Raw genomic sequence first — 23,698 nt, forward strand, 5'->3', positions numbered from 1 at the left:
CTCTGTAGTGTGAATGGAGCGATGTGTCACCCTTCCTCTACTGATGGAGATTTAGACTGAGAATAACGATCACTATTACAAATGGTGCTACAATGTTCACCCTTGCACACACCACTTCACGCATGTATATGAAATGTTTTCTAGGATAAATAGCTAAAGGTCCCCTCTACTTTTGAATACACCCACATTTCTATTAATCTAAACCACTAACTCCTTCCTGTTGTGTCCCAATGATTACTCACACTTTTTGATTCAGAAAGGCAGAGAATGATGCCATACATTTCCCAGAAATGTAACTATCAGCCTCAAAATCAAATTCACATCTCCCTTAAAGTGTCCCCTGCCTGTACAATAATTCACTTTCAAGTCATTCTTTGTCATTAACCCAGAACTCCTGTGTCCTCATTCTTCAATGCTCTGCTAACCATGACCTCCCCGTAAGCATAATTCTCGATAATTCTGGAAGTCTGATTAAGGAAGGCAGAACTCCTTTGGAACCCTGGGCAACAAGGGCTTATGCAAAGTTCTGATCAGGTTTCGGGAAGGACACTTCCCCCACCCCATCCCCACCCCAAAAAAAGAATAGAGAGACATGGAACCAAATATTGAAGGCAGCTGGTGTGGAGAATTTGAGGCTAAACTCATCTTTCCTTCATTCAGTTTTCTTCATTATCTGTTACAGAATATTAAACTTTTTGCTTAAGCTATTCTTGGCAAAACTTTGCTTGTTCTTGTTTGAAGTCGGTGTGCCAGGAGATACAGAAATAGCCGAGTTGGGCTGCCGAATTCGCAAGGTGGTTCCCAGAGTGGGACACTGCACCCAGAGCTGCTTTATCAAGGAAACTGACCGACACGCTTAGCTCTCCACTTCCCTCTGCCTGCGATCAGCACAGATTTAATTAGCTGGAGGCAAGGCAGAGAGTGAAGGTGGTGACGGAAACTGTAAAGCAGGTATAGTCTCTAGAAATATGTTTCTGTTTCAGTTGATCAGCATCATGGAACAGCGTATGATGGGTTGCATGGCTGCCTGCAGGCTCTGCTGCTCCACAAGGGCCGCCTTCTAGTCCAATCAGCTTCAGTCACTACCACACTGAACACCTGTATGCGTGACATGCTCACTCTGAGAACCTGCGTTGTGTAATGCTTCCATGAGCTCTCACTAAGTAAGCATCTAAGAAACAAAACTGAAACATTTTGAGTCATATGTGAGAATTTTGCATCCTTACAAGAACATAGGGTGATAGGGGTGGGAAGTGAGAGGCAGAATTCAATGGTCCAAACATTTATCTTTGAAAAGATTTATAATGGCTTAAGTATAACCCCAATGATATTGGAGAAAATGGCACAGAAACATCTCCATCAAGCAGAAAGTACTTTTGATTTTAGTAGAAAAGAAGATGAATGCCACTAGTTAAAATGCCCTGGAGTTATTTGAATTTTTGATATAGTGCCTTCTAAGTTCAATTAGCTTAATTTGGAAACTAAGCTAATGAAATATGGAATGTATGAAACGTATGAAGTAACATTGTGTTTTTGTCTAATGCAAATGGCAAAAACAGAAACCCCGAAACTCAAATGCATGTGCTTATATGCATATATGCACACGTGTACACACACACACAGCATATTTTACCATGCTCACCTGGCCAGTTGAGATCTTCTGATGCAAATACATTCAAGAGAAAGCCAATGGCAAAAAAAAAAAGAAAAAAGAAAAAGAAAAAGAAAGTTTTCCACTGAGGAGAATCTAAGTAAAAAGAGATTTGCAGAAAGGACAAGTAGAGAGACACAGGGGACTCATCACTGCCAAGAGATTATACATTTTCAAAACAGTAGAAAAGGCTTCAAAGGAGTACTCAGAGGGGTACAATTTATCAGTTTTTCCACAATGACTATCTCTGTAGAACTTCCCTCGAGCATTCCTCAGCTCTGTATGATAAACCTGCTTCCCCACGCAATTACGTTCCACTCACCAAGTACAGCTTGTACGATACCATTTCCAGTGATATCACAGATGTGTGCTTTGGCATAAGGGCATGGTTGCTGTCTTGAATGTAGCACATTCAATGAGGCTTTAGAAGGGGAAAGGGCAGTGTCTGATGATTAATCCCACCCCCTTCCCACTCACACTTCCAGCCCTGTGTCTAAAATGTGCCTGTGTACAGAACCAGGAAGCTCAAAAAATAATACACCTCAGTGTAAAGCCATTTCAGGCAGATGAAACCCCCTGAAAGAGACAAAGAGTCCTCCTATTAATTCTGAAGCCTTATCTGTGCATTATGCCAGCCTCGAATGCTTGAGTCCAGGAAAAAGAGCAATTCTTTGTTCAGTGCTTCAAAAGATAGGAGAAGGGGGTGAGGAAGGAGACAAGGTCGGGGCAGAAAAGAGAGGAAGGAATGCTCTTTGTACAAAGCAAGGACCTTTTCTTATCGGTCCAACCATCAGTCTTTAGTTTTCTGAACACTGTTCCTATACAGTCAAATTGTGCCAGGTACGATGTGGGCCAGAATCCGTGGTTTAGAAAGTTTTACTGTTGCCAGGGAAACAAGATTCACATACATTAAAGTATTAGGGAAGAGGACACTGGTTTTCTCTTTCTTTCTTTTTTCCCAATCTCATTCCCCCACAAGGATTTGTGATTACTTACAAAAATACACACAAAACGAAAATGATAAAACAAATAATTGAGGAAGGAAAGCCAAAGGGAAGATATGAGTAGAAAAATAATAAAACCAAGGTTAAGATTAAAGAAATATATAATATGCTGTCCAGGGCTAGAGGGGATCTATATAGTTGGCTTAAAGTTTTAAGAGCCTTGAGCACAGGCAGTAAGTCACACAAGATACTATATACAGAGCCGACGTTGACAGGGCAACCATTGCCAAACCTCACTGCCCAAAGATACCACCTGGGAAGGTTTTCAAAAATTCAATAATGAACCAGAATCCCTAGGGAAGGCCGAGAGGGAGAGAATGCTGGGAATCTGCATTTTTAAAACCTTCCTGAAGTAATTATGATGTCATCGACCCTCAGACTGGGAACCCCAGCTGTAGGGATTTAGAAAGAGAAAAAAAAAAAATCCTCAGGACTTCCCTGGTGGTCCAGTGGTTAAGACCCCACACTCCCAATGCATAGTGTCTGGGCTCGATCCCTGGTCAGGGAACTAGATCCCCCATGCATGCCACAACTAAGAGTTCACATGCCACAACTAAGGAGCCGGCAAGCCGCAACTAAGGAACCCACATGCTGCAACTAAGGAGTTGGAGAGGCACAACTAAGGAGCCCACGAGCCACAACTAAGGAGCTCGTGAGCTGCAACTAACACCCAGCACAACCAAATAAATAAATATTGAAAAGAAAAAAAAAGGAAAAAGAAAAAAAAATCCTCCAAAAATCAGATTGCAAGAATTATGGAGGATGTAGAACTCAAGCTAAGCCTATAAGTTTGAATGGAGTTTAAAGAAGTGAAGATTCTAAGAAGACCTTCCAAGTAGAGGTAAAGGCATGAGCCAAATCAGAGAGGTAGGAGGGAGGCTGAGGCCATGGAGGGGACAGCCCCATCCCTATCACCCTGGAGTAAGTGTGAGGGGGCCCTAGGACACTACTGAATTTATTCCTTAATCCATTCAATTTCAATCAAGTCACAAAGGAATTAAAGAGGCTACATACACAGCAAATAAAGGAAAAAACTAAGATAGAGTGAAACTATGCACATTAATTATTGTTGTGTAACAAACTGAATGGCTTAAAAATAATACACATTTATTATCTCACAGCTTCCATGGCTCAGGAATCTGAGAACAGTTTATCTGGGGCCTCTGTTCTGGTCTCACGAGGTAAGCAGGTCTGAGGTCTCGCCTGAGGTCTCACCTGAGGCTTGGAGTCTTCTGAGCTCATGTGGCTGTGAGCAGAATTCATTTCCTTGCATCTGTACAACTCATGGTGACTTGCTTTTTCAAGGTCACCAGGAGAATCTCTGAGGCTTCGAATCTCTGGTCTCTAGACTTTAAGGGACTTGTCTGATTAGGTCAGGCCCATCCAAGAAAATCTCCTTTTTTATTAACTCAAAGTAAACTGATTAGGGACTTTAATTACATTTGAAAAAGTCTCCCCACCTTTACCATACAACGTAACCTAATCGCAGGAGTGAGAACCATCATAATCTCGGGCTCTGCCCACACTCCAGAGAGAGGGAATTATACACCACGTGCATGTATAAGAAAGGGCTGATCTCTCGGGGTCCATCTTAGGATTCTGTCTACCACAAAGTACAAAGATGAGAGAATGGAAAACTGCAAATATGCAGGATACGAGCCAACAGAGCACTTGTATTTAAACACGTAATTCTGGTTCTGAGCTTCCTGGCAGTTGAAGTGAAAAGGAGACATGATCAGACTTCTTAGTACTCTCTGATCAGGTCCTAGTACCAACTTAGAGAAGATATTTCTCATGTCTGTACATAGGAATCATGAAATGACAAGCATCAAAGTAAGGTGAAAGAAATAAGATAGAGTTAGATGGAATCTGATCCAAAATAACTCTGTCAAGTAGGGGATGCATTTTCCCCTCCCCATCAACTTGCCCCCATTCCATGGGGGAATTGGTAGTGATGGGAACAGGTTCAGTGAGGTGTTTGCTCAATACCAGGTAACACGGGCTGGTGACTGGGGAACCCATAACAGATTAACCATAGAAAGGCACCATGAGTTTTCCAGGGGAAGTGAGGATATTGCAGTACAAACAAACAGAAGTTAGAAATCAGAGGGATCCAATGTGTGGAAGAGATTGGAAGTTTGAGCCCTACATAGTCTCCAATGAGTCTTGCAGAAATGTTGCCTTGTCTTATGCCCTGGGGTCTCTTACCTGGCCATGACCCTGTGGAACAGCTTTCCTCCAGGGCATGTTTCAGGAATCCTTTGATCTCAGACTGAGCTGATCAAATGCCTCTGCTTTGCTTTATATTTCTCGTAATTGGTTCTAAGCAATCAGCACAGTGAACTGCATCAACCTGTGTTCCATTCACACTCTAAAATACACCTCTAGCTGCATGAAAACTACTCTCCTTCCTTCTACCTACTAATATATTATCTCTTTTTATGACCCCCTCAATTCTACCACTTCGTGCTCAAGTCCATGTACCTGTCTCCCTTCCTTGAATGGCCTCTGCCCTCACCCACAGTCGGCACTGACTGTGTAATCACTCCTGTTTACTCACATCTGGTCTCCTACCATCTGACCACCTGGTCCATGGCAATGGCTGCTTTTAACTTCTTGCATCTTTGTTTCCATGGAGCTTATTAATGTAGATCTACAAAGTCCATAGATGGAAGAGGCCTTGGGATCCTCCAGCTCACCTTCCTTCTCAATAAAGACCATCCCCTCACTGTCTGAGCACCTCAGGAGGCAAGGAACTATTTCATATGGCTCCAGTTTCAGTCTGTGAATTTCCAGATGATCAAAAGTTCTGCCTAACATTAGGCCACAACTGTTTCTCTTTAACTTCTACCCTAAGTAGTAGTGGAAGTTAAGTAGTATTCTCTCGAGTAAATTCAAGCACCACCTTTACCCTCACATATTGTTAGTGGAAATAAAAATTGGGGCAACCACCTTGGAAAACTATTCAGCAGTATCTCCTAGATTCCCTGTGATGCAGCAATCTCACACATATACACACTCAGATATGTGTGTGTTTGTTCACCAAGGGATATGTGTGTACTAGAATATTCATAGCAGCACTATTTGTCATGGTCCCAAACTGAAAACTATCCAAATACACCACCAACAGTAGAGAGACTATATTATGACACAGCCACACAATGGAATACTATACAACAAGGAGCATGAAAACTCTACGACTAACCACAGCAATGTGGATGAATCACACAAATACAATTTGAGTGAAAGAAAATTATACATACTGGTGATTCCATTTATATAAAGTGCAAAAACAGGCAAAATTAATCTATGCTACTGGAAGTTCTCATGATGATTACCTGAGAGGTGTGATTAAAAGGGAACTTAAGGAGGGTGCTGGTGATATTCCTTGGTCTGAAAGCTGGTAATACAGGTGTATTCACTTTGTAAAAATGTGTCAAGCTGTATACTTATGTGCACTTATCTGCATGTATATTATACTTCACAAAAAGTTTTAAACTCCTCTTTCTCCTCCAAATCACCTGAATAAATCAAATTTCTTTAGCCATTTCTTATAGATATGGGTTGTAGAAGGGTCAAGATCCCGGTCAATTTATAAAACCATTTAGTCTGACAAAGCTCTGATCATTCATTTGGAATTCAATCATATTGATTGGTTTATAGTATTCTTTGAATGTCCCCTGTGAGATTAACTCCTTTTCTCCAATATGTTGTGAACCCCATAAAGTATTTTTCCCTTTTGATTTTCTAGTAGCATATATATTCAGAATCCATCGTACGCTCAGAAAATACTCTTTTCCCTCCTCTTCCTTAGCAAGTACAGATAAAACAGATCAAATTTACATGGGGTCTATTTGATTAAACAATCTAAGTATTTTCTTCCTTTTTTCCCCCAATGAAAGGCTTAATACTACTTCATCCAGTGAAGCCAATGATCTCTCTTCCCTCAAGTGGATCTAAGAATTGACCTTTGCCCTGATTTATGAGCCCTTTTCACATGTTTCCATATGGTGAGGTGGGGACAATCATTAGGCAGACCCCTCTAAAATACGGATTCAGTATTTATTTCCATTCCTCTTGTCTTCATCAACCATAAATTGACTTCATGTCTGAACCCCTTCGTTATAGTTTTTTCTTCTCAGGGAAAAAACATACTACTTTGGACACTGAGAAAGAAGCATTCTTATTCATGTAACGTTAGTGGCACCCTCCTTCCTGATGGGCTAAGTAGAAGGTGAGATAAATGAGCCCTAGAACACAGGCCACATCTCTGATGCAAAGAAAGAATCCTGGGTTCTCAATAATGGAATGAAAATAATGCCTTTGATGTAGATAAGGCTTCTGGCTGATAACTTATCTTCCCAGAGCAAATACTGCCAAGGAAATCTGCAGACATTCACATCGTGAATGTTGGTTTTTCTCTCTGCTTGCAAACTCATTTGCACGCTTGGCACCTGGCATGCTTGGTTGCCGCTCGAGGTTTGCAGAATTTTCTTTTCCCACTTTGCACAATTTTTTCCAAGGGAATATTTATGGGCATCAGTCACTTCCCTGGACAAATGGTATAGAGAGAGACCAGTCTCCTAACCACGTTCATATTCCCATCACCTGGCTGCCTGTATAACCAATGGTTCAGTCTATAGAAGCACAGCTTGTCCCAGCCCAGGTTTGATAGATAGGTAGGTAGGTAGGTAAGTAGGTAGGTAGATAGACAGATAGATAGGGAGATGGATGAGAGAGAGAGAGAGAGATGGATAACAGAGAGGGGGGGGAGGGGAGAGAGAGAGGATAGGTGATAGATAGATAAAGAAGAGAGAATGAAATTATGAATCTGCCAAGATTCTTACCAAGCCCATTGAGGAGCTATCTGTAGAAAACTGCAGACACATGTCAGTTTGTAAAGAGCATACCAAACAGAGAAGGAAAATCTAAGAAAGCCACTCATGCAGAAACTATTTAATCAAAGAGTAAAGACAATTACAACATCTGTTAATCTTCTGTGGAGGTTATAATTAAATGCTTTGGAGCAACACCCTTTCAAGGGTGATCCTTCAACATCTGTTGTGAAGACACAGCACTGTGCAGTGACGAGTCACTCCAGCACTTTGGGAAAACGGGACTTCTGGAGATCTCAGATACAGCAAGGGTCCTCGTCTCACAGCCCAGACCTGCGCCCACTGTCCTGGTGGAGGGGCTTTTCTCCTTAGTGCTGTGCATGACTGTGTTGTGAGTCAGAAGTCACTGCGTGTTAAGGAAAAACACGATCACAGGGCCAGAAACGGCCTTGTGAGGATCTGATCCCCACCTTTCACTTTGCAGATGGGGCCACTTGATCCCATGTCATACAGTTGGCTTGTGGAAGAATTTTACAAGCAGGGCTGTTCCATTCTCCATCCAGATTTCACTCCACTCCACCATTCTGCTTGCTCTTTTGCTTTCTCCCTTACTTTGGCTTGAAATCTGGATGTGCCCTTTGTTTAACGGGATCAGCATTAGAATGAGGCCCTAGGGTATTTGAAGTTTATGGAGAGGTAGAGACCTGAAATGATTCCCTTCTCCAGGTCCATCATCAGTGAGACACACTGACCACCATCACTTCTCCACTTGGCTTTCTGAGGAGTAGGCAGCAGAGAAGAGGTAAATGAAGATAAAGAAGGAAAAGAACCAAAGAGGATGAGCAAAGAGAGGGAGAGATGAGAAGAGGGACGACTGAGAGAGACAAGGACAGAGACATAAGGTGGGGTAAAGAGAGAGAGAGATGGAGAAGAGGAAGGGGGTGGGAGGAGCTACGGAAGGTGGTCCAGGGGTGCAGGAAAAAGGCATCAAATCAAGGCCCCCCCCAAAAGGAGCTGAACACACTTTATACCCACCCAACTCCATAACCTGGTTCCACTGTACTTCAAATAAGCCGTTCCATGTATACAAAAGACCACGGGATTTGGCAGTTTTGCCAAACAAAATGCAGAGATGATAAAGCCAGGGGGATCACATAAACAGACACAGGGTATTGAGCAATGAAAAATATGTCCATATGGGGAGAACATAATAAGTGTATTCACGGTCCAGGAGGGTAGGGGTGGGCAGCCTCCTTGCTAGCTGTTTCGGGCTACAAATACTTGTACGTGCCAAAATGCCGAGTAAATGGAGTTCTTGACATTGGACATCGGGATTAAACCACAAGTCCGTATGACCAGACACATGGGGCTTACAGTAGCCCTCTCATTTCCCTTCAGCAATCACCTGCTTACAAGGACCCATAATGTCTTCACCGATAAGGAGCCAATAGTGGCCGTAAGACTCACCACGTACTACAAGTCTAATGTTGCGCAGGCACTCTTCGTACTTTATCTCACTTAATCCTCACAATGATAAGGAGGTAATATAATCTAACTATCTGGGTCAAAGTCTCACTATGCAATTTGGAACAAATTAACCTTTCGGTACCTTTTGTCTTGTCTTCTATGAAATAGAATTGATCGGCATATTTATCTAGAGGGCTATTTTGAGGATTAAATGAGACAATATAAATGGAAAGCGTGCCAGGGCCAGACACACTGCAAGCACTTAATAAAGATCAGGTGAAATCATTGTTGATATTCCTACCTTTTATGGATGAGGAAACCAAGCTCAAGGAAATTCAATAACTCTCCCAAAGTTGATGGAGATCCGAACAGAGGCTGGAACCCAGATCTATCTAAGGGTAAAGGTCACATGTGCACGAGCTGTGGCTATTTGTTGTCTGTTCCTCTATCTGTATTAACTGACTCCAAAAATCCTGGTCTTTCTGGTGTATAATGCAGCCTCTCAGGGAAAGGGTATCCAGAAAATTACCAGCTCAAGCTGGGAACCAGAAAGGGGCACATTACGCAATGCAAGACCTCTTCCTCTTCCCAGTCCCTTGTCCTCATCAACGAGGGAAGAAACTAAATCCTGTCCATCCTCTTCTTCATTCACTCTCACACCCTCACACCTATAGAGCCCCCATTGACGAATGCCATGGGTATTGATACTTACACGACTGGAACTAAACAGGCACTCGCTCAATCCTTAAAAGGACGGTAAAAAGAAATGTCTTGCCTTTGTTCCCTGGGTCCACAGGAATGTCGAAAGCCATGAGATTTGAATGTCATCAGTTGAGTTGTAAAAAGGAATGTTTTCAGACGTGTAAGAATGGAGAGGAGAAAGCACTAACGTCTGAAAACTTGCTCATATTTGTCCATTCACACAAATATTTGTTGTTCACCTACCATTTACCAGCCACTGTTCTAGGTGCTCAGGCTACAATATTAAACAAGATAGACACAGATACTGCCCCTATGCAACTGAAGCCTAGACAGGGAGACGTTCTGAATCCAATAGTTGACCATATATTTAATTACACTAGTGATACGTGCTATGCAAAGCAAGTACCTGAAGCGATCCGAGTCTATTACGAGCAAGGAAAGCTCTCCTGAGGAAGGAACATTCAGGCTGAGCAGGAATTGTCCCAGTGAGGTTTCAGGGGGAGGGGGAACCTTCCTAAGGAAAGATTTTGGTGAGTAGGAGAAGCTGAAAACAGGCCAGGGAGTAGGAAGAGAAGAGCTCTGTGCCAACCCACCAAATGACTCTAGAAAAGTCAGCTCAAGTCCCCACAGCTCCTTCCTTCACGGCAACATAGCATGATGGAGCACTTAATAATGCCCTCCAGCTCTCACGATTCCTCTAGATTCTCTTTCCCTGTGTCTGAATCGAGGGTATACCACAGAGTGAGATTCTGGTCCAGGTGCAGGGAACAGAAAACCCATTTTGTTGAGAGTGGGGCTCACTCAGGTGTAGGAAGCAAGTATAAAGTGTCCCTAGGATAGGGGAACCATCATGTTTTGCCTCCATATTCAACAGCCAATATTAATTTCCCCAAAAGGCTCAGAGTCCAGGGCTCCAACTCCGAAAGAAAGTCATGTACAGATTTTATGACTTGGCATCCAAAGTCCTGGTTTGGTGGACGGGCTGAATTCTCCAATTTTCCCTAACAATGAAAATAAAAAGTTAAGACTTCTAATTTCTCCAGATTTAAAAAAATACAATGCACTTTAAAAAGATTACTTTGGTAGTTTTACTGCTATTAATCAGGTATCCTAAAAACAATGGCTTCTTTCACAAGGGACCTATTGCCATTGGTCTGTATGTGAAATTTTATTCAGTTTAATAAGGCCCTCTACTGGCAATCTCCAAAAACACAATCTCTTTCAAATTATTTTCTAGTAAACTCTTTTAACTACTCCCAATAATAAAGTATCTCACATTCCTGATCATGCAAATCTGGGCTAAAAAATGAGAAGAAAATGAGAAAGGGAAGAAATTCTCTTCAAGTGTCATTTCAAGTGGGCCATTCATTTACCTATTCATAAAATAACATTACATGAAGCATCATTTGCTTTCCTCTGATGAAGGTATTCTAGATGTCAAAGGTACTCAGAAACAAAGACTATTTCTTACACTAAAATCTATGGAGTATTCATGGAAGCATAACACTAAATTATGAATGTTATTTACAAACTACAATAAAAACAGATCGTTTCTGTCCATTTACCCACATATGAGTAATTGACTATAATGAGAATAAAAGAAATGTTGAAGACAGGCCTTTAAAATTGCTTTTGATATGTCACAACTAATAATTAACTTCTCCTGCTTGACAACCAACCAAAGAAAAACACAAAAAACAGTATACTGTGACTTAAGAATTTATCCATATAAGAAGAATGTTTGAGGGCTTCCCTAGTGGCGCAGTGGTTGAGAGTCCGCCTGCTGATGCAGGGGACACGGGTTCGTGCCCCGGTCCGGGAGGATCCCGCGTGCTGCGGAGCGGCTGGGTCCGTGAGCCATGGCCGCTGAGCCTGCGCGTCCAGAGCCTGTGCTCCGCAACAGGAGAGGCCACAACAGGGAGAGGCCCGCGTACCGCAGGAAAAAAAAAAAAAAAAAAAAAAAGAATGTTTGAAAAATAAGTTATCTTTGAGACATTTGTCAAATGGCTATTGGAAAATTTAACTACAGATTCCTAGAAAACCAAGTCAGTGTTCGAAATGAGGCAATTAATAACTTTAGGAAAAATATTTTTAAGAGAAAGGAAATACATGAATAAGTTATTTGACTCAACAGTAAATGTTACTTACAATCATGATAAAAATAAGCACTGAATAGACATTTAATCAAAATTGTGATATAATTCCATTGGAGAACAGGAGGGGTTTAGGAGGTGTAAGAAATATATATTGTAATCTATCATAATACAAGGTAAATAATTTGACATTATAACTAGATATAAAAAACATTATTTAAAAATAGTACAGAAAAAGCAGCTAAAAGATTATCAGATATGTATATCTTCATATACACATGCACTGTTTACATATATGTAAACATTTTAGAACTACCATTTAATATATGTCAAGTGACATATGTAAATATATATGATATATAGTTATTATTTATATAGACATTTTAGTACTATTCGGTTTTCTAAATTATGAGCATGTATTACTTTGATTTTTTTTTTTTTTTAAGTTTCTGAAAACAGATCAGCACTGGCGATGGGACCCACTTAGGACGTGTCTTTTGGATTGGCCTGGATCAGTGTTCTATGTTTCCAGATTCAATTTGTCAAATGAAGCAAGGTCCCTTCATGGAACAGTTTGTCAGACACACATCTTGACAGTAACACTTGTTCCCACGTTTCAGAACTAACAGGTCATCTTTCAACATCACAATATGTATCTGCCATATTGTTATCCAAGCTTATGTTCCACAGTGGGTTTGGGACTTTCTTCTTGAACTCAGCCCATTGGGTTCTTATAGTGCATCCAAATTCTACTCAAAGGAATCACTAATCCAGAAAGTTTATTTCTAAGAGGAGAGATCTGGTTTCTTGCCCTGAAAATACCACATTAATTTATGTAACTACTGGGAAGTACCTTACGTAATTGAGGCTTCCAAAAGGACACGACACACTTCATTAGACAAGTATGTATTGCGGGCACAGTAAATGTTGTGGGTAATGCTCTATGTATCCAAGAGATTTATTATTTCATCTATAAAGAAAGCACAATTGGGAATCTAAAATTCCAAAGGCATTAAACTTTGTGGAATTAGAGAAGTAGAGAAAAATAAGGCTATAAGGTATCTTGTGTTTAACTGGTTCTATGACTTGCCAGTGTTCAGCCTCAACCATTCTGGCTACTTAAACCCACTATCACAAAATACTACCACTTCTCTTGGTAAACTTTTCCGGAAACCAACCAAATGGCCAACCATTACTTCCAATTTTTTTTTTTAATCTAAATACCCTGAATTATACCCTTGACCAAGCTGAACTCAGCCTACCCACGCATATACCGAGAGCGCAAATAATCTTGATGTCGAGCCATAAACTCGGCCCAACCTGCAAGGGGATTCTTGTCCGAGACTCAGAGAAAAACAAAAATACCAAACGGCTGGGCATGGGATTTGACCCTTCTGCAAGACTGGAAAATGTGAGCCACCGCTTCAGACGGCTGGTACCTTGAAGTGTTTATCTGATTTGCTGCACTCCAGTACCATCAATCCAGGGGAAGACAAGAAAAATCAAAGTTCCACCATAGGAAAAGCTCACGAGAAAGACTGTCTTCCGCATGTCCAGAGAGCCATACAATGAAAGGTTAAGAGTATGGGCTCAGGGTTCAAAGCCTGCCTCTGCCTCTTTTCCTGTCCATGTGACCTTTGCACATTACCTCACCTTCCTGAAACTCAGTATCCTTGCCTGGAAAATGAGTATAATGATCATAATGAGGGAGCACCTGTGAAATGTTTAGAAACGTGCCTGGTATACAGTCATCACTCAGTAGTGATTATGGGGAAGAAAATGTAAATCTTCTCTTCGAGCACCCATCAAGCACACATTCATACATTTTTTCCCCATCATTTGTTTGTTGGGAATTCACTCTGTGCCAGGTGCCTAGCTAGGCATGAGATTACAAATTTGGCAAAAGAGTCTGGGGGATGAATTGGGTGGATAGGGAGGTGCCACGGGCAAGAGTGTAAAGATATTGAGGTGCTAAAGAACATACAAACCCGGCATGTTTAGGTAACAGAAAGCAGCTCCTAGAAGCTAAGACAGGAAGTTCCACCCGAATCATCAGAGGAACTTTTTAACTATTCCTGGGTCTGAATCACACCTTGGAAATGCCCATTCATTAAGTCTGGGGTAGGACATGAGCACTGGTAAGGCGATAGCAATGATAACAGCTAATACCCATCAGTACTTAAATCTCTGCCTGCTTTAGCTATATTGATGTATAGCTAAGTGTTGTTTTAGCTATATTAATGTATTTAATTCTCCCCATACTCCCATAAGGTAGGCACTCTTACTAGCCACATTTTAAAGATGAAAAGCTGAAACAGAAAAGTCAAGTGAATGAACCAAGATCATAAAGCCGGCCAGGGATGCAAGCAGGACTTGAGCCTGGGCAGTCTGGTTCCAGAACCCAAGTCCTCAGCCGCTCCACCATGCTGCCCCTCAAGCCTTGATGGAAGATATAGATGGACTGTCATGCTATGAACCTCCAGGGCAGACACACAGTACATGCGAGGGAGTGGCGAGAAATGAGGCACGGGAGGCTGGCGGCGTCACATCAGGAATAGCCCTTGTGTGCATACCGGGGAGTCGGGCACTGAGAGCTTTCAACCAGAGTGAAGAAGAATTTCAAGCCACTCAGCACATTTACAGGATGTTTTTGTCAGCCACGTGCAGAGGCATGGGTGTTTGATGCAGGAAAGGGGATACTTAAGGTAAGCAATTCACTCCTTTACTTATTTGCTATTACACATTGAACTACTGTACTACTATACTCTGTACTAGGTGCCGTGGATATAGGAAGTATTGAAATATAGCCCTGGCTTTTGTTGGAAAGAGGTTCTTAACTAGGTAGCACAGAGCTTCAGATCCCACAGCAAAAATGAGCACAGGATACCACGAGGCTCCAAAGAAGAAAATCATCACTTCAACCTGAAGAATCCCATAGGCAGGGGTGCCAGGGGCAAGGAAGGCTCCAGAGAAAAAGAGGAATGCAGGGTGTTCGTGGAATCTAGTTGAATGTCAGCACTGGAGGTCCAGGCTGCAGTGAGAGAATGAGGGTGAGGGGTAAGAATCCATGAGAAAGTAAAGTTTCCACAGGCAAGAGGAGCCCCAAAGAGAGGGAAGACAAGTAAGGTGTGGTCAATAAAAGGAGTCTGAGACTTGGAAGTAAAGCAGAAACACAAAATGTCAGAGCTGGGAACCACCTTCGTTCTCTCAAGCTGCACCTGATGCAATGTGCCTTCTGTACTATTCCACTGCCTGAAATGTCCGGCTTGCCTTTAGGTCATCAACTGTCAAATAATCACAGAATGCTCTTTGGTGCTCTAGCCAAAATAATGAGGAACAGAGTTGTTAAGAAACATACCCAGAGCCAAAGGCAAAACAGGAATGTTCTCTCTTTACCAGACCACCTTCATCTATACACCTTCACACAGCCCAGCTCCTGCAAGAAGGCTAGGAAGCACACGGGGGTCCTCTTTCTTCTACAACCCGGAAGAACCGAAATGTTAAATGCATGCCGGGACGAGCACGCGAGGCTGGGTTTCTACTTGGAACTCTGCCACAGTCTTGCTGAGTGACTTTGGACCAATCATTTCCCCTCCTCATGCCTCAGTTTTCTTCTGCAAAAGATAAGCTTTGAATAATGGTTTGGAAACTCTTTTAGGAGCACATCCCTTTCTTTAAGTAAAAATTCACAGAAAGCATTGAGCTTTAATACATAAAACATATCCAGCGCTAACTAGTATATACAGGATGGATAAACAACAAGGTCCTACTGTATAGCACAGGGAACTATATTCAATATCCTGTGATAAACCATAATGGAAAAGAATATGGGAAAGAATATACATATGTATAACTGAGTCACTTTGCTGTACAGCAGAAATTAACACAACATTGTCAATCAACTAGACTTCAATAGAATTTTTTAAAAAAATCATATGCAAGAGAGTGTGCTCTGATGGAAAAATCTGGAGCTGACAAACACGCAGAAGGAGGCTGCCCACCTTAGAACTCCATGGAAAACAGTCGAATATTTTAGGAGTTTTCAGGCACTGGCTTCTTACAATTCTCTGAGACCAGAGAAAAACGGAAAGGCAGGGAAGGCTGTCCCTGCTCTTGTGGGCTGGTAACAGCCGCTGAATGGAGGAACAGCTGGGTCTCCTGTATGGAGTCACGGGGCTCACGTGCAGGAGGTAACAGACTCACAGCCGCTTGCCAGTCCGTGCAGCAGGGCTGTCAGCACTGGATGGCAGGCATCAGCCAGGATGAGCTACTGATTACAAGGGGCTGAATTCACTGCAGGTGCTCAGGTACAAACCCAGCATCGAGAAGCATGCAGCAGAAAGACAAATCCACGTGGCTCTGACGCACAACTTCCAGGTGGCCCAGGGCAACCGTGATGAGAGGGGGCCCGCGTTCAGGCTGGCGGCACACAGATCCCACCCTTCCTATTCCCCAAAGAATATTTGGAGAGTTTGAAAGAGTTGGGAGGAAAGTGAAAGCGAGAATGTGGATCTCACGTTCCCACCGAGCTGAGTGTCAAAGTTGTACTTTTTCAGCAGTACCTGCATTCAGGTTCCCAGAAGACAAGTCAGAACAGCAAATATTTCTCCGGGTACTTAAAGGGAAGAAATCCAGAGAGAAACGGTTTCCATTTCAAAACATTTGTCTATACTTTCGAGCTCCCTGAGAATGAATGAGCTTATGTGTGTGCGTGCGTCTGGGGGGAGGGTGTAGGCAAGAAGGAAAGGAGACATTGAACAACACGCACATATTAGAAATCTACAAACCACAGGAACGATCAGAGATGAAAATCAAGAGTGGGTTTTCCCTTCCAGCACACTGGTTGATTAAAAATTAGTCTTTACAGTTTTCTATTAAAATTTCTAGGTCAACCTAATAGTTTCTGTATGCTTGGTGGCTTTTTATTTAAAAAAAAAAAAAAAAGAGAAAATTGCCAACCTCCCTGCAGAGGCCAATGAGGATCAGGAATTCAGTGCCCTGTTATCTATGTTTCGAGTCCTCCGCACCTACCCTTTCAACCTCAACGCACTGTAATTACTACTTGAAACAAATGCATACTTGTGGCAGTGACAGAGCCCGGAGAAATACGCATCACCATCTCACTTTAAAAGCACAGCAAGCTGTATAAATACGAAAAACTGTTACAAGAGTTTTTAAAATTCCAACAGTCTTACTTGTCAGCTCTGCAGTCAACACATCTCACAGTCCTGGAGACAAACACAGGAACTGCAACAACTCTCTCCAGCTAAACATTTCCTCCCGGGTTGATCCTCTGTTTATTTGTGAAGCATGAAAAGGTCAGGCTCACAGAACACGCGCAGTTTTTCAGAACAGCCGAAGCGGCAGCAAAAGTTCCTGCCGCGGATTCGGAGCAAGTTTGCGGAGATCCGCTGCTCCCAGGGCTGCGGCTCCGTGGTTGCTCGGAGCTTGTAAATATAAGCTCCGTGGACAAAGTCCCACATGACATCACCGGCAGCTGCTTATTGTTGAGTCTTTATTAACTGACTGTCAAAAAGAAAGGAGGGGGTGGGGAGCGAGAGTATCTTTTCTGCAGCAAAAACCGGGCATCTCCGAGTGGATTCCGGTGATGCAAGCGTAAATAATCCCATTGATTCAAATTTTCAAGAGCCTGGTTTCCCTCAGGTCAGATCATTTCTCCTGAAAAAGGCAGAGAATCGCCTCCACCGATTGACGCTGGCTAAACTGAAGCCATGGAAGAGCCAGCGGGCTCCTAACAAGTTGTTACCCACCTGTTTCCAGTCTGCTTCAGAGTCTGACGAGTCATGAATAAGTGAATTATTAGTTACGTCTTACATCCATAACAACTTTTATGTGATATATATATATACACCTGGCTGACTTTTTATTTTTCTAGATGGCTTGTCCTGAGTTGCAACTCTTTTTAGGTACACTAAAAAGTTTTTCAACTTGGGATAGGGGCTCCCTGAAATGTAGCCAAAATTGTGTGTGTGTGTGTAAATCGGAGGTTCTTTTCTGAGAAGAGCTCTGAAAGGCTTCTTCAGATTCTTAATGACCTTCCTACACCACTCCCATCGTGCCAAAAAATCAATCAATAAATAATCTTTGCCAGGTATCTCTAATCATCTCAAGTACTGTAAGCCACGCCCACTTCAACTAGCAAGATAAAAATGTGCCCTTCCCCTGCTATTTTCCACGCTCTCAAGGAATCTCCCTTACTTCTCTGAGCTGGTTCTTATGGTTTTTACAGTTTTCTCCCCACGCACACCTCCCCGCCACCTGAGAAATCCACAAATCCTACACCACATCCCTGCCATGAAGTCTGGACACCCTAGCCCACTGTTTTCCTTCCTTCCTCTGAACTGCTATAAGGAGGCTGACTATTTATATTTATTTGCTGCTTTTTATATACTGACTTGTATTTTTAGCTTGTTTTTTAGCCATCTGTGTTTCTGTCTCCTCAAGTCACTTTGAAAGGTCTTTGAGGGCAGCCATTGTGTTGGGTTATTTGTTTATACACAAACCTCCTGCCATAGTGAATCTTAAGCAGAAATGGGGGGAGGAGGACCTTGAGTGCTGAGGCAGGAACAGTTAGCAGAGTCCATGGAATGGGGTGTATGTTTAGATAAGCACTCCCTCTGCCCTTGGAAAACAATGACCTCGCATTTCACTGGTCACCACATGAGTGGATGCTATTTGGCACGTCCAAAAATTATTTTTTTCTAAGAGCAGTGATAGATTATTGATTTGGTAGGGTATCAAGGCCTTCAAATATTCCACTTTGATGTAGGAATCGGTTAAAGATAGTGTCTATCTCGTATGCCACTAATGGGTTTAAATCAACACAATATTTACGGAAAGCAAATTAGAGGTACCTTAAATTTTTTTAAGTACAAACCCTTAGACCCAGCAATTCCACTTTTCCAGAGGGATCCTGCAGATATTCTCACGAAAGCACCTAAGGATATAAGCTCAAGAATGTTCTTTGCAGCATTATTTGTAAACCAATAAAGTAGAGACAACTTAAATATACATCAATACGAGAAAAGGTAGGTATACAAATTATGGCACATATATAGTATAAAAATCTTAGAAGGGGTTGAAAAACTTGAGGTAACTGCATATACTGACATGGAAAGAAGTAGGCAGGAGCTTGTTAAATGAATAAAGCAAAGTGTAGCAAATGATAGGAAGAATTATACACATTGTTAGCAGTGGTTACCCTTGGGGAGTTAGATAAGGGAACTTTCACTTTTTGTTTTTCTGTGTGGTTTGACATTGTTTTCAATGAGCGTGTTCCACTTTTGTTATTAAAAAAATAATAAAAGTACAAGAGTGTATAATTTTCAAAATAAATCACAAGGAGAAACCTAGCTACTCCTTTGACAAATGTCTGATATATAGTAAATGCTCAGTAAAATCTGTTGCTTGGATGCAGATTTGTGGCGTTTCTACTAGGATGCAGTAGTACGTGGAGATGGACTGGGGTCACAAGGAAGGAGAACCAGGCACCAGATTTTTATTCCTGATGGAACGACTGACCTTCTTTCCCTTACATTTAAGGACTAATTTGAAAACCTCTTGGACTCTGTCCACTGTAAGAAATGATTAAAGTTAAGTGCTCAGAACATAAAGTGCTGACCTTTCCTTGTGCAACTGCTGTTTGACAAATGGAGTTTTAAGGTAAGACAAGCAAGAACCGCTTTGGTTTAGTTCACTGGTTGCCAGCAAGCTCTGGAGGGAGAGTCAGGAAACTGGTAAGGACACAGGTTTGCCCAGCATCTTGTCACGGCTGGTCGAACATTAAGAAATTCTTCAGGGCGAGGTTAGGAAAGTCTGATCCACACAGAGTCTTCGGAGCTTTATTACGGAGGCACTCAGGGTTTTGAAATCAGTGGGCTAAAGTGATGGCACCAAACACAGCTCTATCTCCCTACATAGAGCCTCTAGGCCTCCATAATGGAAACTCACAAACATAAGCCATATACTAGATATCAATACCACATTTTTCTTTAGGGAAAAAAAAAGAAAAAAGGTCCAAGGAAAAAAATGACTGAAAATTTCCACCAAGGTAGATAGGTTTCTCAAAGCACTATTTCCATTACTCTCAAGAAAACAAGTTGGACTCTTGTCTTACTTCCTAGTGAGAAGATATGTCTGTAATCATTTCATGAAAAATGAGGGACTGCCCTGGTGGTGCAGTGGTTAAGAATCCACCTGCCAATGCAGGGGACAGGGGTTCAAGCCAAGGTCTGGGAAGATCCACATGCCACGGAGCAACTAAGCTCATGCGCCACAACTACTGAGCCCACGCACCTCATCTACTGAAGCCCGCATGCTCTAGTGCCAGTGCTCCGCAACAAAAGAAGCCACCACAATGAGAAGTCGGCGCACCACAACGAAGAGTAGCCCCTGCTCGCCGCAACTAGAGAAAGACTGCGTGCAGCAACGAAGACCCAACACAGCCAAAAATAATAAATAAAATAATAAATAATAAATTAATAAATTAATTTTTAAAAAAAGAAAAATGAAAGCACAACCATATTTTTCTTGCTTGTTTTTATGATCTATTTATCCACAGATCATAGGAACCTGAGGCCGGGTTCTATTTAAAAGCACATTTGGAGCCCCTTGGGTGTGATAGGGTCACACTTTTCCAGCTGAGAGGTAAAGACAAGCATTTAACTTGACTTACAATTTGGAAAGGGGCATGGGCGGGGCTTTCTTCCCCACCTCTACCAGGGGATCATTAATGCTACTGCCAAAATCACCTCCACCTGCTGAGATGCTTGGCCCAGCTTCCCTTCCAGTACCTTCTAATCCTTCATTCAGGCAATTTTCCCTCTCCCCACGAGGCTGCCCTCCTCAGGGGAGGACGGCCGGGCAGGTATAACAGGCATACGTGTGTCTGTTTACCTGTTCATTATTTTTAAAGTCTTAAGAGTTACTCTTCATGTTTAAGTGTTTTCTGTCTTAAACTGGAAAATCTCTAAAGTCAGAGGTAGTCATCAGATCTGCAAGATGTGAAACACAGCCAAGAGGTCCCCTGGAGGTTCTTGCTGCTGATGGCTCCTACCAAGGCTGTCCTCAGATACAGTTTCTACCTCCAGTGTCTAATTTCCCCTCTATCTCCCCCTCTCATCCTATTAAACACGTATAACTACTGCCATTTATCAAGCATTCATATGTGCCATTTGCTTTAAACACATCATCTAATTTACCTTTGAAATATCCCAATGAGTTAATACTATCACTACCACTCCCCTTTTACAATCAAGGAAACTGAGGCCCAGAGGGAGATGTTATTTAAGTGATGTGACGCTGATCACACAAATAATAAGAGGTCGAGCCACCATTTCAACTCTGCCTGACCTTCCAGCATCCCAAGGGAGGTCTAGATCCCCGTGAGGATTATAAATACTGAACAGAGAGTTGGTAAACCAATATGAATAAGGGCAAACTGGAATTTAGAAGCGTGTAGCCATCATTAAAGTACTCAGTTCTGATTCCTATACACAGACGGCAGTGACCTTCAGACTTCAATCTTGAACTAGTGTGACTTCTGCTGCTTTCCGTAACCCAGCCTCTCTGCTTGGCTCTTAGAGGAGATAAGTTGTAGGCCTCAAAGACCAGGGGACTCAGACTCACAGGGCTTAATCCCAGAGCATCACTGTGGAGTAAGCGCTCCATGCCCTTAGAGATGCACAAGATCCAAGTGCAGGAAGGAGAAAATGTTGGCAGGCAGGCATTTAATCATGTTTACAGCCTGTTTCCCTTTACACTGAGAACCTTCAGTAACTCCTGTTCCTTTGTTCAAGGAGGTAATGGTTCTACCAGGGCTTAAGAGACAGCCTGTGGCCAGCGAGCCTGCCCTGTAAGAGTTAACGGGATCAGAAATGGGAAGCAGAGGTGTTAGGAGGAACGCTTCAGCATTTCCTAAACAAATTAGCATGGTTCTGAGAGTATGAGTCCTGGGAGACCTGAAAATCTGCATGTTTAGAAAGTGACCCACATCATTCTCATGCAGATGGGCCTCAGATTGTATTTTTTTAAATATCTTTATTGGAGTATAATTGCTTTACAATGGTGTGTTAGCTTCTGCTTTATAACAAAGTTAATCAGCTGTACATATACATATATCCTGTATCTCAAGAAGCACTGTTTATACCAAGAGAAGTAAATATATGACTCTCTTATCTACGATCAGACATTGATAAAGATCAGGTCCATTGTCCCTCGGAAAGAGCTCTGGAATCAATGAGCAAATTGCTGGTAACCCTCATCTGCAATGGATCACATCTGACACAACGTTCCGACACCAAGTGCAACTTGGAAAAGACACAGCATGTGCCACATGGATGGTCCCAAACACGTAGCCGGATAAAGACATTTATAGGCTCTCCTTGCTGCCAATGTCACTGTAGTCCCCATACATAAAGCCAACAAAAACAAGAGTAAACCATAAAGTGTGAAGTCCAGCAAAGTTCAGGTTACTCCCATGGCAGAGGCTTAGATGCCTTTCATGATAGATAGATCATATTTCAAGCCTAGAAATGCTTTCTTTTTCCCAAGGGGAGAGGGAGGGCAGCTTGCCGTATGCAGCCTATTTATTGGCTTGTTGACACTCTTGAGACACCAGGAACCTTTGGGGGGCGGGGGGCTGATATGGCAGATGCCCGTTGAAAGAGGAGGTGGAGGGAAGGGATAAAACGTTTGAGCATCCATGACGATTAGCCTGGAACCTGCCCTGGAAATGTGGTGATATCCCCCTCATACATTTGCTTTCTCCACCAGCTTGGGCTCCAGACCCAGCCCCGGGGGGTACAGCGAGGGTTAATGCTCCCTAAGGCACTGGAGGCTTTTGATGAAAGGCCCCGAATAAATATAAAGTATCACCTCGAAGTTGGAGGATTTGGTTTCAGCTTCCTCATTGTGCTGTTGACAGTGCATACTGTGAGTTTGACATTTTTAACTACTTTGCTGGCCCCAAATAAAAAGGGCTGGGCGAGAGGAGGTGGAAAAAAGGGAGAGGATGGGGGAGCCATATTCCTGCCCTGACGTTTTTTTTTTCATCTTTATTGGAGTATAATTGCTTAACAATGGTGTGTTAGTTTCTGCTTTATAACAAAGTGAATCAGTTATACATATACATACATCCCCATATCTCTTCCCTCTTGCGTCTCCCTCCCACCCTCCCTATCCCACCCCTCTAGGTGGTCACAAAGCACCGAGCTGAACTCCCTGTGCTATGCGGCTGCTTCCCGCTAGCTATCTACCTTACGTTTGGTAGTGTATATATGTCCATGCCTCTCTCTCACTTTGTCCCAGCTTACCCTTCCCCCTCCCCATATCCTCAAGTCCATTCTCTAGTGGGTCTGTGTCTTTATTCCTGTCTTACCCCTAGACCCACCTCCTGGAGAAATGGAAATAAAAACAAAAATAAACAAATGGGACCTAATGAACCTTAAAAGCTTTTGCACAGCAACGGAAACCATAAACAAGACCAAAAGACAACCCTCAGAACGGGAGAAAATATTTGCAAATGAAGCAACTGACAAAGGATTAATCTCCAAAATTTATAAGCAGCTCAATAACAAAAAAACCTGCCCTGACTTTGATTTTACACAAATCAACGCACAGCATTAAAATCTGGAATCGCAAGCCGGGTCCAACCATGCTGCTTCGAAGATTCGTGTAAATTCAGTAAACTAGTAGATGCGCATTGCATTCCTTCTAACCTGAGAACAGTGAAGCCTCCAGGGACATAGCTGTCTGTAAACTGAGAGCCTTCTGTGGCCCGTGGTGATTGTCTAAATAAAAAGGCCCTGAGTTCCATTTGCACCAGCTATGGAGAGGCATTACAGTCAGTGACAGCACTCAGGAAGGGAAGGGGACAGCGGCTGGCTTTCCCAGGGTGGTGCCTGAGACCAGGATTATGGTGTCATG

At 42.5% G+C, this 23,698-nt stretch overlaps 1 protein-coding gene across 4 annotated transcripts in view; it reads right to left on the reverse strand.

The window, feature by feature from the left end:
* The window catches only part of NCKAP5 (NCK associated protein 5), a 1,063,262-nt gene that overhangs the window by 979,581 nt on the left and 59,983 nt on the right, over positions 1-23,698 (reverse strand). For 3 of the 4 annotated variants that reach the window (XM_081241963.1, XM_081241960.1, XM_081241964.1), the window contains exon 1: positions 16,948-17,425. The exons of the other annotated variant lie outside the window; for it this stretch is intronic. The gene's annotated coding sequence lies outside the window, so the exon portion shown is untranslated. Of the gene's footprint in view, positions 1-16,947; positions 17,426-23,698 lie in introns of those variants that run through there. 4 annotated transcript variants of the gene reach the window in all.

Source organism: Mesoplodon bidens (assembly GCF_964165515.1).
Source record: "Mesoplodon bidens genome assembly, chromosome: 8".
Classification (NCBI taxonomy): Eukaryota; Metazoa; Chordata; class Mammalia; order Artiodactyla; family Ziphiidae; genus Mesoplodon; species Mesoplodon bidens.